The following is a 19,021-nucleotide window of genomic DNA, read 5'->3' as shown; positions in this document are numbered from 1 at the left end:
AATTCTTAGTGATGTGCCATTTGTTTATCATTTAATATACACTGTCATCTGATATTATGGTGAGGCTTCTACCCATTCTTGTAATGTAGGCACGTGACACTTTTTAACCATTTAATCTACACTTTCATCTGATATTATGGTGAGGATTCTACCCAGTCTTGTAATTTAGGCACATTGCACTTTTTAACCATTTAATCTACACTGTCATCTGACTTTTTCGGAGGTTTCTACCCAATCTTGTAATTTAGGCAGGTGATTTTTTTTTTTCATTTAATCTACACTATCTGACATTATGGTGAGGCTTCTACCCAGTCTTTTAATTTAGGCACATGTCACTTTTTACCATTTATTTACACTGTCATCTGAACTTTTTGTGAAGCTTCTACCCAGTCTTTTAATTTATGCACATGCACCATTTTTACCATTTAAGCTACACTGTAATCTGACATTATGTTGAGGCTGATACCAAGTCTTATAATTTAGTGACATGCAACTTGTTTACCATTTAATCTACACTGTCATCTGACATTGCGGTGAGGCTTCTACCCAGTGTTGTAATTTAGGCACGTTCCACTTTTTAACCATTTAATCTACACTGTCATCTGACTTTTTGTGAGGCTTCGACACAGTCTTGTAATTTAGGCACACTAATTTATTTTTACCATTTAATCTACACTGTCATCTGACATTATGTTGAGGCTTCTACCCATTCTTGTAATTTACAAAGAAAAAAGACCTTAGGTGTCGTCCACAGCTTCAGGCTTCAGACTGTTAAAACACAATTTATTAATCGCTTAAAAATTGAAGCTGACAGGATGTAAACTTCACTAGAATATGATGAACTGAAAATAGTTGAGTATCCAAGCAGTTGTCATCCACAGCTTCAAACTTCAGGCTGTTAAAACCCAATTTACTGAAAGCTTAAAAAGAGAAGCTGACAAAATGCAAGCTTCACTGAATTAATTAGCCTAGTGATTAACATCCACAACTTTAGGCTTCATGTTGTTAAAGCACAGTTAATAGCTGCTTTGTAAGCAAAGCTGACAAAAACATATACTTCACTGGAGTGTAAAAAGCTGAAAAGATGAAATTGTCCAAACGATGAGTGCTTTCGGCAAATGCCTTCTTCAGATCATATAAAAGTGTGGTTAGCTCTTCCTGTTTATAAAGGAAACACAATCAAGAGCTGGTAGCTGATTGTCTTAGTGTTCTTAAAGGATCAGGACAAAAATAAATGTTCAAAGTGGAGATTTGTCTCCTATAATGTAGTTCAATGTTAAACTGCTAGAATCATGTATTAATATTTGGTAGGTTTCTTCTAGATTTTAGAACAGGTCTGAGAGGTACTATTGTATTAAGACCTGGGGGTCGATTGGCTCTAAAATTATTGATCCAAAAGATCTCTCTTAATTCTGTCCTGTTGTGGACATCTCCTTCCCTGATGTTTTGGGTGACCACTTCCACAGCTTTAAACAAGAAATTATGCATAGAATGGACCAATATGTGTGCTGCTAAGGCATTATGTGGAACTTTCTGACCAATGTCTCTGACATGACGTAGAATACGATCCTTCAGTCGTTGGTCAGTTTTACCAAGATAAAAGCTTGGGCACAGGTAGCCAAATAGATAATGTGGCTAGTAGTACAATCAGCATAAACATCGAAATGAAAGTTATGTCCAGATACTGGGTGGAGGAAAGTATTACTAGTATCTAAGTAAGGACAAGCTTTGCATCTGCAGCATTTAAAAGTACCCGTGAATCACCACGTTTAAAGCCATCTTTATGGCATAGTAATCTCTTGATATTCTTTTTATTCTTATAGAGAAACCTGGGTCTCTCTCCAACGATGTTCTTTATTTTGTCATCCACTGTCAGAATTGGCCAGAATTTCCTGATCACTTCACAGACTTGTCCATTGTCTGAACTGTAAGTAAGCATATGTCTAAGTTGTTGAGGTGTTGTGTCATTAGACTGTCTTCGTGAAGTTGGTTCAGACCTCTCTGAGTAATAAGGTTGACCTCTTTGCTTTCTATAGGCTTGCACCTGTGATATTGGTGGAAAATTATTTTCCTGGTAGACCCTATCCTTCAAATATCTACGTAGATTGGATTGCTCTTCCAAGAATTCCTTCTCATCAGTACATAGTCTTGAGACTCTTAAGATTTGGTTGTCAAAGATGTTGTCAAAAATATGTCTTGGATGCATGCTCTGCCTATGTAAGAAATGATTTTGCCAGGTCTCTTTCCTATGCACCCCAGTAGAGAGACCTTGAATTGGATGTAAATGTATCTTGACATCCAAGAAATCTATGACTGAGGATGAGTGTTTCATTTTTAACTCAAGGAAGTCAGTGCTGTTTTTAATAAAGATGACAAAAAGATCCAATTGGTCAATGCCTGTCGCAAGTGCCAAGCTTTTTATCTGTGCCTTTAAGAACACTAAGACAATCAGCTACCAGCTCTTGATTGTGTTTCCTTTATAAACAGGAAGAGCTAACCACACTTTTATATGATCTGAAGAAGGCATTTGCCGAAAGTGCTCATCATTTGGACAATTTCATCTTTTCAGCTTTTTACGCTCCAGTGAAGTATATGTTTTTGTCAGCTTTGCTTACAAAGCAGCTATTACCTGTGCTATTAACTTTGCTTTAACAACTTGAAGCCTAAAGTTGTGGATGTTAATCACTAGGCTAATTAATTCAGTGAAGCTTGCATTTTGTCAGCTTCTCTTTTTAAGCTTTCATTAAATTGAGTTTTAACAGCCTGAAGTTTGAAGCTGTGGATGACAACTGCTTGGATACTCAACTATTTTCAGTTCATCATATTCTAGTGAAGTTTACATCCTGTCAGCTTCACTTTTTAAGCGATTAATAAATTGTGTTTTAACAGTCCGAAGCCTGAAGCTGTGGACGACACCTAAGGTCTTTTTTCTTTGTTCATTTGCCTACCCTTGGTGTCTTTAGTAGTGGTGAGGAGAATTTATTTCTTGCATTCTTGTAATTTAGGCACATGCCACTTTTTTACCCTTCAATCTACACTGTCATCTGACAATATGGTGAGGCTTCTATGCATTTTTGTAATTTAGGCATGTGCTACTTTTTAACAATTTAATCTACACTGTTATCTGACAATATGGTGAGGTTTACACCCAGTCTTGTAATTTAGGCACGTGCACTTTTTAACATTCATTCTGCAATGTCATCTCACATTATGGTTATGCTTTTACCCTGCCTTACAATTTAGGTACGTGTCACTTTTTACCCTTCAATCTACACTGTCATCTCACATTATGGTGAGGCTTCTACCCAGTCTTGTAATGTAATCATGTCCCATATTTTTACCATTTAATCTACACTGCCTTTTGACATTATGGTGAGGCTTTTACCCAGTCTTGTAATTTATGCATGTGCCACTTTTTACTTTTTAATCTACACACCCATCTGACATTATGGTGTGGCTTCTACTCAGTCTTGCTATTCAGGCATGTGCCACTTTTTAACCATTTAATCTACACTGTAATCTTACCTTATTGTGAGGCTTCTAACTATTCTTGTAATTTAGGCATGTGTGACTTTTTTACCTTTTAATCTACACTGTCATTTGTCGTTATTGTGAGGCTTCTACCCATACTTGGAATTTAGGCACGTGCCACATTTTTATCATTTAAGCAACACTGTCATCTGACATTAAGGGGAGCCTTCTACCCAGTCTTCTAATGTAGGCAAGTGAATATTTTGTACCATTTAAGCTATCACCGTCATCTTAAATTATGGTAAGGCCTCTACCCAGAATTGTAATTTATGCTCATGCCATTTTTTTAGTATTTATTCTACACTGTCATCTGACATTATGGTGAAGATTCTACCCAGTCTTGTAATTTAGGTACATGCCACTTTTTTACCATTTATCCTTTACTGTCATCTGACATGATGGTGAGCCTTCTACCCAGTCTTGTAATTTAGGCATGTGCCTTTTTTAACAATTTGAACTACACTGTCATCTGACAATATGGTGAGGCTTTTACCCAGTCTTGCAATTTAGGCACATTCCTTATTTTTACATTTAATCTACACTGTCTTATGACATTATGGTGAGGCTTCTACCCAGTCTTGTAATTTATTCACATGCCACTGTTTTACTATTTAATCTACAAACCCATCTGACATTATTGTGAAGCTTCTACCCTGTCTTGTTATTTAGGCATGTGCCAATTTTTAATCTTTTAATCTACACTGTTATCTTACCTTATAGTGAGGCTTCTACCCAGTCTTGTAATTTAGGCATGTGGGACTTTTTTACCATTTAATCTACACTGTCTTCTGACCTTATTGTGAGGCTTTTAACCAGTCTTGGAATTTAGGCACATGCCACATATTTACCATTTAAGCAACACTATCATCTGACATTATGGGGTGCCATCTAACCAGTCTTCTAATGTAGGCACGTGAATCTTTTTTACCATTTAATCTACCACTGTCATCTGACATTATGGTGAGGCTTCTACCCAGTCTTGTAATTTAGGCACATGCTACTTTTTTACCATTTAATCTACACTGTCATCTGACATTATGGTGAGGCTTCTACCCAGTCTTGTAATTTAGGCACATGCCACTTTTTTACCATTTAATCTACACTGTCATCTGACATTATGGTGAGGCTTCTACCCATTCTTGTAATTTAGGCACTTGCCACTTTTTTAACATTTAATCTACACTGTCATCTGATATTATGCTGACACTTCTACCCAGTCTTGTAATTTAGGCATGTACCACTTTTTTACCATTTAATCTACACTGTCATCTGACATTATGGTGAGGCTTCTACCCAGTCTTGTAATTTAGGCACGTGCCACTTTTTTTACCATTTAATCTACACTGTCATCTGATATTATGGTGAGGCTTCTACCCAGTCTTGTAATTTAGGCACGTGCCACTTTTTAACCATTTAATCTACACTGTCATCTGACATTATGGTGAGGCTTCTACCCAGTCTTGTAATTTAGGCACATGCCACTTTTTTACCATTTAATCTACACTGTCATCTGACATTATGGTGAGGCTTCTACCCAGTCTTGTAATTTAGGCATGTGCCACTTTTTACCATTTAATCTACACTGTCATCTGACATTATGGTGAGGCTTCTACCCAGTCTTGTAATTTAGGCATGTGCCACTTTTTTACCATTTAATCTACACTGTCATCTGACATTATAGTGAGGCTTCTACCCAGTCTTGTAATTTAGGTACGTGCCACATTTTTACCATTTAATCTACACTGTCATCTGACATTATGGTGAGGCTTCTACCCAGTCTTGTAATTTAGGCACATGCCACTTTTTACCATTTAATCTACACTGTCATCTGACATTATGGTGAGGCTTCTACCCAGTCTTGTAATTTAGGCATGTGAATTTTTTTACCATTTAATCTACACTGTCATCTGACATTATGGTGAGGCTTCTACCCAGTCTTATAATTTAGGTACATGTCACTTTTTTACCATTTAATCTACACTGTCATCTGACATTATAGTGAGGCTTCTACCCAGTCTTGTAATTTAGGCACATGTCACTTTTTTACCATTTAATCTACACTGTCATCTGACATTATGGTGAGGCTTCTACCCAGTCTTGTAATTTAGGCACGCCACTTTTTTACCATTTAATCTACACTGTCATCTGACATTATGGTGAGGCTTCTACCCAGTCTTGTAATTTAGGCACATGAATCTTTTTTTACCATTTAATCTACACTGTCATCTGACATTATGGTGAGGCTTCTACCCAGTCTTGTAATTTAGGCATGTGCCACTTTTTACCATTTAATCTACACTGTCATCTGACATTATGGTGAGGCTTCTACCCAGTCTTGTAATTTAGGCACATGCCACTTTTTACCATTTAATCTACACTGTCATCTGACATTATGGTGAGGCTTCTACCCAGTCTTGTAATTTAGGCACATGCCACTTTTTACCATTTAATCTACACTGTCATCTGACATTATGGTGAGGCTTCTACCCAGTCTTGTAATTTAGGCACATGTCACTTTTTACCATTTAATCTACACTGTCATCTGACATTATGGTGAGGCTTCTACCCAGTCTTGTAATTTAGGCACGTGCCACTTTTTACCATTTAATCTACACTGTCATCTGACATTATGGTGAGGCTTCTACCCAGTCTTGTAATTTAGGCACGTGCCACTTTTACCATTTAATCTACACTGTCATCTGACATTATGGTGAGGCTTCTACCCAGTCTTGTAATTTAGGCACATGCCACTTTTTACCATTTAATCTACACTGTCATCTGACATTATAGTGAGGCTTCTACCCAGTCTTGTAATTTATGCACATGCCAATTTTTACCATTTAATCTACACTGTCATCTGACATTATGGTGAGGCTTTTACCCAGTCTTGTAATTTAGGCACATGACACTTTTTTACCATTTAATCTACACTGTCATCTGACATTATGGTGAGGATTCTACCCAGTCTTGTAATTTAGGTACATGCCACTTTTTACCATTTAATCTACACTGTCATCTGACATTATGGTGAGGCTTCTACCCAGTCTTGTAATTTAGGCATATGCCACTTTTTTACCATTTAATCTACACTGTCATCTGACATTATGGTGAGGCTTTTACCCAGTCTTGTAATTTAGGCACATGCCACTTTTTACCATTTAATCTACACTGTCATCTGACATTATGGTGAGGCTTCTACCCAGTCTTGTAATTTATGCACTTGCCACTTTTTTACCATTTAATCAACACGATCATTTGACATTATGGTGAGCTTCTACCCAGTCTTGTAATTTAAGCATGTGCCACTTTTTAACCATTTAATCTACACTGTCATCTGACATTATGGTGAGGCTTCTACCCAGTCTTGTAATTTAGGCATGTGCTACTTTTTACCATTTAATCTACACTGTCATCTGACATTAGGTGAGGCTTCTACCCAGTCTTGGAAATTAGGCACATTCCACATTTTCACCATTTAAGCTACAATGTCATCTGACATTATGGTGAGGCTTCTACCCAGTCTTGTAATTTAGGCACGTGAATCTTTTTTACCATTTAATCTACCACTGTCATCTGACATTATGGTGAGACTTCTATCCAGTCTTGTAATTTAGGCACATGCTACTATTTTACCATTTAATCTACACTGTCATCTGACATTATGGTGAGGCCTCTACCCCTTATTGTAGTTTTGGCACGTGCACTTTTTTACTCTTTAATCTACACTGTCTTCTGACATTATGTTGAGGCTTCTACTCAATATTGTAATTTAGGTATCTGCCACTTTTTTACAATTTAATCTACACTGTCATCTGACATTATGGTGAGGCTTCTTCCCAGTCTTGTAATTTAGGCACATTTCACTTTTTTCCATTTATCTACAATGTCATCTGACATTTTTGTGAAACTTCTACCCAGTCTAGTAATTTAGACACGTGCCATATTTTTACCATTTAAGCTACACTGTCATCTGACATTAGGGTGAGGCTTTTCCCCATTCTTGTAATTTAGGCACCGTGATACTTTTAGCCATTTAATCTGCACTGTCATCTGACTTTTTGTGAGGGTTCTACTCAGTCCTGTAATTTAGGCATGTGAATTATTTTTTACCATTTAATCTGCACTGTCATCTGATATTATGGTGAGCCTTTTACTCAGTCTTGTAATTTAGACACGTGCCACTTTTCAACCATTTTATCTGCGCTGTCATCTGAGTTTTTGTGAGGCTTCTACCCAGTCTTGTAATTTAGGCAAGTGCCACTTTTTTACCATTTAATCTACACTGTCATCTGACATTATAGTGAGGCTTCTACAAGTCTTGTAATTTATACACGTGCCACTTTTTGGCCATTTATTCTACAGTGTCATTCTACATTATGGTAAGGATTCTACCCAGTCTTGTAATTTAGGCACATGCCACTTTTTTACCATTTAATCTACTCTATCTGACATTATAGTGAGGGTTCTACCAAGTCTTGTAATTTAGGCTCGTGCCAGTTTTTTACCATTTAATCTACACTGTCTTCTGACAATATTTTGAGGCTTCTACCCAGTCTTATAATTTAGGTACATGCCACTTTTTTATGATTTAATCTACACTGTCATCTGACATTATAGTGAGGCTTCTACCCAGTCTTGTAATTTAGGCGCATGGCACTTTTTACCATTTAAACTACACTGTCATCTGACATTATGGTTAGGCTTCTACCTAGTCTTGTAATTTAGGCACATCACTTTTTTACCATTTATCTACACTGTAATCTGAAATGTTTGTGAAGCTTCTACCCAGTCTTTTAATTTAGGCACGTGCACCATTTTTACCATTTAAGCTACACTGTCATCTGACATTATGGTGAGGCTTCTACCCAGTCTTGTAATTTAGGCACGTTCCACTTTTTAATCATTTAATCTACACTGGCATCTGACTTTTTTGGAGGCTTCTACCCAGTCTTGAATTTAGGCACATGAATTTTTTTTACCATTTAATCTACACTATCTGACATTATGGTGAGGCTTCTACCCAGTCTTGCAATTAGGGCACGTGCCTCTTTTTAACCATTTAATCTACACTGTCATCTGACATTATGGTGAGCCTTTTACTCAGTCTTGAAATTTAGGCACATGCCACTTTTTAACCATTTAATCTACACCGTCATCAAACTTTTTGTGAGGCTTCAACCCAGTCTTGTAATTTGGGCACATTAATTTTTTTTTACCATTTAATCTACACTGTCATCTGACATTATGGTGAGGCTTCTACCCAGTCTTGTAATTTAGGCACGTGCCAGTTTTTTATCATTTAATCTACACTGTCATCTGAAATTACGGTGAGTTTTCTATCCAGTCTTGTAATTTAGGCACGTGAATCTTTTTAACCATTTATCCTTCACTGTCATCTGACATTATGGTGAGCCTTCTACCCAGTCTTGTAATTAAGGCACATGCCACTTTTTACCATTTAATCTACACTGTCATCTGACATTATAGTGAGGCTTCTACCAGTCTTGTAATTTATGCACATGACAATTTTTTACCATTTATTCTATACTGTCATTCTTCATTATGGTAAGGTGTCTACCCAGTCTTGTAACTTCGGCATGATCCACTTTTTTACCATTGACTCTACACTGTCATCTGACATTATAGTGAGACTTCAATCCAGTCTTGTAATATAAGCCTGTGCCAGTTTTTTACCATTTAAATTACACTGTCCTCTGACATTATTTTGAGGCTTCTACCAAATCTTGTAATTTAGGTACATGCCACTTTTTTATTATTTAATCTACACTGTCATCTGACATTATGGTGAGGCTTTTACCCAGTCATGTAATTTAGGCATGTGCCACTTTTTTACCATTTAATCTGAACTGGCATCTGATATTATGGTTAGGCTTCTACACAGTCTTGTAATTTAGGCACTTGTCACTTTTTACCATTTAGTCTACACTGCCATCTGACATTTTGGTGAGGCTTCTACCCAGTATTGTAATTTAGGCACATAACAGTATTTTACTATTTAATCTACATTGTCATCTGACATTATGGTGATGCTTCTACCCAGTCTTATAATTTAGGCATGTGCAACTGGTTTTACCATTTAATCTGCACTGTTATCTTACCTTATAGTGAGTCTTCTACCATGTCTTGTAATTTAGACACATCATTTTTCACCATTTAATCTACACTGTCATCTGACATTATGGTGATGCTTTTACCCAGTCTTGTAATTTAGGCACATGTAACTTTTTAACCATTTAATCTGCACCATCCTCTGACCTTATGGGGTGCCATCTAACCAGTCTTCTAATGTAGGCACATGAATCTTTTTTACCATTTAATCTACCACTGTCATCTGACATTATGGTGAGACTTCTATCCAGTCTTGTAATTTAGGCACATGCTACTATTTTACCATTTAATCTACACTGTCATTTTACATTATGGTGAGGCCTCCACCCCATATTGTAGTTTTGGCACGTGCACTTTTTTACTCTTTAATCTACACTGTCTTCTGACTTATGGTTAGGGTTCTACTCAGTCTTGTAATTTATGCATGTGTCACTTTTTTAGAATTTATTCTACACTGACATTTGACATTATGTTGAGGATTCTAGCCAGTCTTGTAATTTAGGCAAGTGTCACTTTTTTACCATTTAATCTTCACTGTCATCTGACATTATGGTGAGGCTTCTACCCAGTCTTGTAATTTAGGCACATGTCACTTTTTACCATTTATCTACACTGTCCTCTGAAATTTTTATGAAGCTTATACCCAGTCTTTTAATTTAGGCTTGTGCACCATTTTTACCATTTAAGCTACACTGTCATCTGACATTATGGTGAGGCTTCTACCAAGTCTTATAATTTAGTGACGTGCCACTTGTTTGCCATTTAATCTACACTGTTATCTGATATTATGGTGAGGCTTCTACCCATTCTTGTAATTTAGGCACGTGCCACTTTTTAACCATTTAATCTACACTGTCATCTGATTTTTTGGAGGATTCTACCCAGTCTTTAATTTGGGCAGGTGATTTTTTTTATCATTTAATCTACACTATCTGACGTTGTGGTGAGGCTTCTACCCAGTCTTTCAATTAAGGCATGGGCCACTTTTTAACCATTTAATCTACACTGTCATCTGACATTATGGTGAGCCTTTTACTCAGTGTTGTAATTTTGGCATGTGCCACTTTTTAATAATTTAATCTACTCTGTCATCTGACTTTTTGTTTAGGCTTCGACCCAGTCTTGTAATTTAGGCACATGAATTTCTTTTTACCATTTAATCTACACTGTCATCTAACATTATGGTGAAGCTTCTACCCATTCTTGTAATTTAGGCACGTGCCACTTTTTTACCATTTAATCTGTACTGTCATCTGACATTATGGTGAATCTTCTACCCAGTCTTGTAATTTTGGCACATGAATCTTTTTAACTATTTATCCTACACTGTCATCTGAAATTATGGTGAGCCTTCTACCCAGTTTTGGAATTTAGGCTTGTGCCATTTTTAAATATTTAATCTGCACTGTCATCTGACATTGTGGTAAGGCTTTTATCCAGTATTGTAATTTAAGCATGTGCAACATTTTTACCATTTAATTTACACTATCATCTGACATTATGGTTAGGCTTCTACCCAGTCTTGTAATTAAAGCACATGCCACATTTGTAACCATTTAATCTACACTATCTGACATTATGGTGAGGCTTCTACCCAGTCTTGTAATTTAGCCACATAACACTTTTTTACAATTTAATTTACATTGTCTTCTGACATTATGGGGAGCCTTCTACCCAGTGTTGTAATTTAGGCAAGTGTCACTTTTTTACTATTTAATCTACTCTGTCATTTGATATTATAGTGAGGGTTCTACCAAGTCTTGTAATTTATGCTCGTGCCAGTTTTTTACCATTTAAATTACACTGTCCTCTGACATTATTTTGAGGCTTCTACCCAGTCTTGTAATGTAGGCACATCCACTTTTTAACATTTATTCTACAATGTCATCTCACATTATGGTGAGGCTTCTACCCAGTCTTGTAATTTAGGCACATGACACTTTTTACCATTTAATCCACACTGTCATCTGACATTATGGTGAGGCTTCTACCCTGTCTAGTAGTTTAGGCACATGCCACTGTTTTACCATATAATCTACACTGTCATCTGACATTACTGTGACACTTCTACCCAGTCTTGCAATTTAGGCTTGTGCCACTTTTTACCATTTAATCCACACTGACATCTGACATTTTGGTGAGGCTTCTACCCAGTCTTTCAATTTTGGCATGTGCCACATTTTTACCATTTAATCTACACTGTCATCTGAAATTATGGTAAGGCTTCTACCCAGTCTTGTAATTTAGGCATGTGCCATTTTTTTACCATTTAATCTACACTGTCACCTGAAATTATGGTGAGCCTTCCTCCCATTCTTGTAATTCACATGAATCTTTTCTGCCATTTAATCTTTACTGTCATCCGACATTATGGTGAGGCTTCTACCCAGTCTTGTAATTTAGGGATGTGCCACTTTTTAACCATTTAATCTACACTGTCATCTGACATTATGGTGAGACTTCTACCCAGTCTTGTAATTTAGGCACATGCCAAATTTTTACCATTTAATCTACACTATCTGACATTATGGTGAGGCTTCTACCCAGTCTTATAATTTAGGCACATGCTACTTTTTTACCATTTAATCTACACTGTCATCTGACATTATGGTGAGGCTTTTACCCAGTCTTGTAATTTATGCACATGCCACTTTTTTACCATTTAATCTGCACTGTCATCTGATATTATGGTGAGGCTTTTTCTACCCAGCCTTGTAATTTAGGCACATGCCACTTTTCTACCATTTAATCTGCACTGTCATCTGACATTATGGTGAGTCTTCTATCTAGTCTTGTAATTTAGACATGTGCCACTTTTTTCTTCCATATTAAATAGTTGCCTTGAAACTACATTGAGCTGGTTGTTCCTAGAAAAACGCATTTAATCCATTAGACTTCTACTACATATTCAGCATTTCAGTGGATATATTTATGGTAACTTAACATATCAGAAAGACCTTAATAGGTAATTTTGTGTCAAAACAGTAAAAATAATAAAAAAGTGGGGTGTATAGTGCTCGCTGTTGGATACCACAAAATTTCATGGTAGCAAACACAACTTATGGGTTCAGATGGAGTGATGGGGATATATTTTGTTGGGCTATAGTTTTGCCAAACTACATATTCCATATATGATTTCTCAAATAATTCCAGCTGCTTTTCCTTATTATCATCCAGTTAAAACATTTTTAAGAAATCAAGAAAGACAGATTCAAACTTCTGCTCTTTCCACTTAACCTTTGATAAACATTTGTTAAGTTTTACAATGGCAGTATAATTGTCATGGCTAGCTCTAAATTCATTTTCATTTGAGGTAAAATGAGTGTAAGAGTTGTAAGCACTGACTTATTTACTGGTGTACAGTTTTATCTAGAGCTTTATCAAATGCAATGAGCATAGCTGTGATTCTGTAACTGTTGACTTGCTGAAGATTGATTCCTTTAGGTAAAGGCATTATTTTGTTTTGCTCACATTGCTCGGGTACACAAAATTAATTTGAGCTTTTGTGTAGGAAAATAGTTAGTGAAGCTTCAGTAAACTGTGCATTTTTTTCTAGTTATGTGAGTAGACAATTGTCGATAGAAGATATACTGTTATTCGTATTTCAAGCCAGAATTCCTTTTACTGAGACAGAGTCCACATGTAAAATGATAAACTCATGGGAGTCAGATGTATGATGGCATTTAATTCATCAGTTATTAGAGACAGTTTTTGCAGTTATTAATCAATTAGATATGTAAAGTAATCCCCAAACATGTTAAATATAGCTAGGTTTCTTTCAGAAGAGGAGAGGTTATCATTACGGTGTGTTCCTTGGCCTGTCATGTTGCTATCTTCCAACATTTTGCATGGATTTTGGAGGGTAATATAATATTCCTGCTTTAATTAGGATCTGATATTAATTGATTATCAGACAATACTTAATTGATTATGGGGGCAATACTGTTTTTATACTACTTTTTTTCCAGTGATCTTGAACATCTTCCATGATACAACACCTTAATCCAGTAGAATACCCTCTATAACAATATAAATAAGGTCAGATTACTCCTTAAGCTTTTTGCATTTTACTAGAGATTTTGAGGTGATTGACTGCCATCTGTTACATAAACTATGCAAACAAAACTTTGGGGACAACAGAATAACTTGATTGAAAAGCCACCCCACAGATAAGAGTCTTCCCGGTTTATACTAACAATCAATTCTCAGATAAACCAGAGTTCCTTAACACTTGTTATGAGGCTGCCTTCATTTTTCTTTATTCATCAATTACATTACCAATGCCTTTTTACATCCAGATGTCATATTACATGTTCATGGTATTCTACACATAGAAAACCACAAACAGCACTCTGAGCTAAAATATAAACTCCAAAAATGCTTAACATTTCAACATGGGTTATCAATAAACTGCTAATCAACCCCAGGAAAAGAAATATGCTTTTTGGAATACCTCAGAAACTGTCATAACTAACACCTCTACAACTTATGGATAATTTAAGTTAGTATTCCAAATATATATTAATGTAAATACCTTAGACTCGCATCTGATCCTACTTTTAACTTTGGACACCATACACACAATGCTGTTAGAGTGTTCAAGCATCATAAAAGATGCTATAAAATCATTAATATTCTTTCACCACTTCCTCAAACAATAGCTGAAAATATTGTTCTTTCCAAACTGGACTACTGTTGCCTGATAATATCTCTACATTTATTCTACAATACAGAAAAGATAAAAATAGCAGGAAATAAGATCTGTAAATTTGCATTTATTAGCCAACTCATGTGCTCACCACTACACTTTTCTTAAGTGGCTCAGTTGGTTTCATACTACCAACAAGGCAGCCTACCCACTACATACATTACTGTTTAAAATTATAAAACTAAATTATTGCCTCACTAAGAAAACTAAAACTCCATTCTGAGATCATCACAGGAGGAAAACCTTACTCTTACACACCCCAGTACATAATCAGCATAGGTGAAAGAGCATATTTTAAACCAGAACCAGCCACCTGGAATAGACTCCCAAATGACACGAGAAGTTTGAATACCTTGTCAGAATTCAGATCTAACCTAAGGAAGCACCTAATCAAGGAAGCAACTTGCAATGATGTCATATACAATGGGTAATTGCTCCAAATTTGCCTAATTCTGCCAAACTCAAGTTTTTTATCAGTTCAATGTCCAAGTAAAAATTCAAACACATGCAGTAATTGCTATCTATGTAAGTCTCTGTAAATTTTATATATACATGAGAGGGAGCAAGGATGGAAAAAAGGGCAAAATATCTGAACCTGAGATGAAGGTTACTACCAGTACCAGCAACAAGAGAAAAGGTTAAGAAGGGAGGGCTTTTATTGAGGGTTTTGTAATAAAGCATCCATGCATCTGGGAAGGCAGCTGAAACATATACAGGAAAATGGAATTATAAGGAAAGTGATAAAGATGAATCAAGAAGTTAATTAAAATGGAGAGAAGATGACAGAAGAAACTATGAGGTCCTATGATCATTTATAGCACAGATACTGATAGGTGTGAAGAGGTTTTGAAGCTTGTGTAAGAGGAACCAGTTTATCTTGTTATTCCAGCTGTACAAGGGAATAAAAATTTTGTTTTTTATCACACCATGGTGCTGGTACATTGTTTTTTATGTGAAATACATGTTTTTGTGCATATATATATAAATAGATAGATAGATATAGATAGATAATACACACACACATACACACACACACACACACACACACACACATATATATATATATATATATATATATATATATATATATATATGGACCAAAGAGATAAAAATAGGTCAGGCCACCCCCACTAAGAGGCCAGTCACTAGAAAAGATCTCCAAAGCTCACTACTGGGCTTTCTCCTACTTCTCTGAAATGGAAGCAAATACTGAAGGTTTATGGCTAAGTTTGCAGATGATTGCAACCTGGGGTTTGTCAATGACTCCCTTACAGACACTAGCATTCTTCAAGAAGGCCTATCTCTGACCAACAAATTGTGCCAAAGCTATGGACGTTAACTCAATGCTAAGAAATGCATAGTAATACCCTTTGGAAAGTCAACCATCCCAGCTAATTACAATGCTGATAATATGCCCTTAAGAGTTAGCCCAGTGGTCAGGGATCTGGGTAGGCACATAGACAGTAGCCTTACCTTCTACACTGTATGACCACAGTAGTGAGGAAATCCTTTTCTGTTCCATAACTTATAAGTAAGGGCATGGCATGTAGTTTCAAAGAGGTAATTTTCCCATTATATTATGCCCTTATCAGACAAGTCATAGGGTAAAATGCTCCCTTTGGTATGTACCTGACCAGACATATGCAGCAACTAGAGTGACCCCAGAGGTCCCATACAAAAGAATACAAGGTGTAAGAAACTCTTGTTGTTCAGAGTGCCTTAAAGCCCTTTTCCTCTACTCAGTCCCTATAGATTGTTGAGGAGTGATCTATGTCTAGCTTATAAAGCATCGGCAAACTCCACACTTATGAATCTCCTGCATATTCATAAGTCAAACGGTACTGGAAATATAAGGTCTAGGGAACTGAATTTTGTCTCTAACCTAAAAAGAACATGTTGCAGAGACAGATAGGTGTCCCAGAGACTGCCTCTCCCATGGAACAGTCTTCCCAACAATGTGAAACTGAGTTTGTCTATTACCCAGTTTAAGATCAACCTAGACCAATGGATGGAGAATAGAAAATTTATACTGGGCCTGGCATCCATGTCCCTTATGAACACAGGTAGCTTATAAATGCCTGGCTGTCAATATCCCATTTGGATACAGGACAGAATTATTCTTTTGGGAAAACTTGGCTAGGCTTAGAAATTCCCCTGGGGTTGTTAGCCTAGTAACAATCTGAATGATTCTATGGCAGATATTGGTAGAGTGAAAAGCAAAACAGGATCAAACACATACTATGGAAAGTGAACAACAAATACCTTGCAAAAAGCTGTAAAGGAACAGAGATAATCTTGAGAAAGGTTTGGAAAAGGTTTGGAAAATGTCCCATTTGTTGTGCTGTTACACAACACATGGAATGATCAGAAAAGTTGGGACATTTTAGATAATGCTTATAGTGGGGGAAGTAAAGGGTTATCAGGGGGGAAGAATGGCAAGATTCGAGATTGAAATGAATATGATCACATTAGGATGGGTAACAAGTGAAAAAGGAAGAATGAAAATGGTTCACATGGAAAGGGATAGGAGAGGGGTATTTGGGTAAGTATGGGGAAAACAAGTAGGCTGACTCTCCATTGGAGGGATGCTGAGGACAGACCTAAATAACTTGGCAGAAAAGGAAAAAGTGATTGGAAGAAAATAGTGTATCAAAGAGGGAAAGAACGACGGATGGCGTGTTAGAAGGTAAATAATAAAAACGTAACAAGCTTATGTGCTACAAGACACTGAGGTACTGCAGAAGTTTGACCTGTTGGTATGGTAGTAAATCTATCTCCTTATTAATCCCTTACTGTAACCTTAACCCACAAACATGCACACTAACTGCTATTACCTTTTCAGACCAGCATTCATTTTTCTTCACACACGTACTTACCTATATTATAGAGAAGAAAATTCAGTCATTTGTGTATATTCTCATCCGACAATTCATTCATTCATTTGTGCATACACCCAATGTGACACTCAAAAAGAGCAACTTGGCCTCATAGCCTCAAGAAGTTGCACCTTGGAAACAAGAACTATACCCATGCTGCACCAAAGCCCATAACATCAAGAGCTACTCCCTGACTTGAAAAAAAGTTGTGCTACCTTCTTCAAAATACAAGGGAATAATCTGTTTTTTTTTTTTTTTCTGTTTTACAGTGCTTAATCTCTTGTCTTAAAGGAAAGGAAATGCACTGCCAAATAGTAAGGTGACCCACCTACTTGGCTCAACTTTCCTATGCAGTGGATTCTCTCAGCTCTAGAATCTAAGGTGTAAGGAAAATTATTATCTCTTTACAATGTCCCTGATCCTGTGAAAATTCAGAGTAAATAAAAGCCACTTTATTATTTTAGTTTTAGGGCTCAGTTATCACTTGTGCAGTCAGTTTTTGAATTTTTTTCCTAATTGTGTTTCTATTTAAATGTAGCATCGGCTCACTGCTAACATGGTTTTGCTTCAAGCAGCAAATCAGGACCAAACAAGCACACAGATGGGTGAGATCAGTATGCATGTAAAGCAGTCTTTTCTGAAGTTTTTCCTGCATAACTGTATAGGAGTGATCACTCTACAACTATCTTATCTCATTCAAGCACATGTTCCTCAAAATGCTAAGTGTATTTGTTACAGGGTTTCTGATTCTCAGGCTGCATTGTGGTCTTCATTTCCTTTTCCTCCTGGGAATTATAAGAATCTATCTACTTCTTGTTTATATGGTTCCTTCTAGAAAAATAGCAACTGTTTAAAGTCATGATCTTAGGAACAACAGCTTCATTCTTCTTTTATTACTAAAGAGAACTCAGCACATAGCTTCCCGATGCCCAGAATTTTCTGCACAGTTGTATCCCATATGCTTTATACTTCTGAACAAATTCATCAGTGAACTCATGGATTACATCTGCTGTTTCCATTTAGTCATAACATGTTATGTTCTGCTAATTTATCAGTAGCATGAATGAGCTATGAATCAGAAGTTTATGTACTAATATAAAACATTTGTTCTGTGTAGTGTGAGCAAAACATTAAATAAGCAGTCACCACCAGGATAAGTGTGCCGTTGAATGAACACTGGAAGAAGCTTGCATGTTCTTTTGTTACATGGTTTTGTCTAAGCAAAGCTGTCTTAGTAATTTGTTTTAAAACAGTTCGTCTTTGATAGCCAGGATAACATGTACCTTTTGTCTTTTACACATTTCTCTTTCCTTACATTTAGCTATGCAGACATAAGCAATCAGTTGTTGGAAATGGGTGCCGTTTGAGCATATATTTATCTGTAATACCCTGTAATCAGTAATGCAACTGCCAAATTAAAATGATCTCTGCATGATGTCTGAGGTACAACATACAGTTACCATGAAGTAAACAAGTGCTGCAAAGCATGCAAAATACTTCGCAACTGTGGAATATAATAATATTATGAAAAATGGCACTAATCATATTTGAAATGCTAAACATAATTACCATACAGACAGGTGTAGTTTTTAATATTCCAGGGAAAAATGACTAAAAAATGCAAATTCACTTTTTCAGTAAACTCCTGACAAGCTAAAGTGTAACACATACAAAATGATTAAAGTAACTATGAAAACAAAGTTTTCAAAATTATGCCCGATTTTGCAATTACTAATATCAGTTTACAAAAATCTTATCTCATGTGCTGATGGGACAC

The sequence above is a fragment of the Protopterus annectens genome, chromosome 17.part0 (genome assembly GCF_019279795.1).
Source record: "Protopterus annectens isolate FY-2018-M chromosome 17.part0, PAN1.0, whole genome shotgun sequence".
NCBI classification, from domain to species: Eukaryota; Metazoa; Chordata; order Ceratodontiformes; family Protopteridae; genus Protopterus; species Protopterus annectens.
This window is presented reverse-complemented; position numbering follows the sequence as displayed.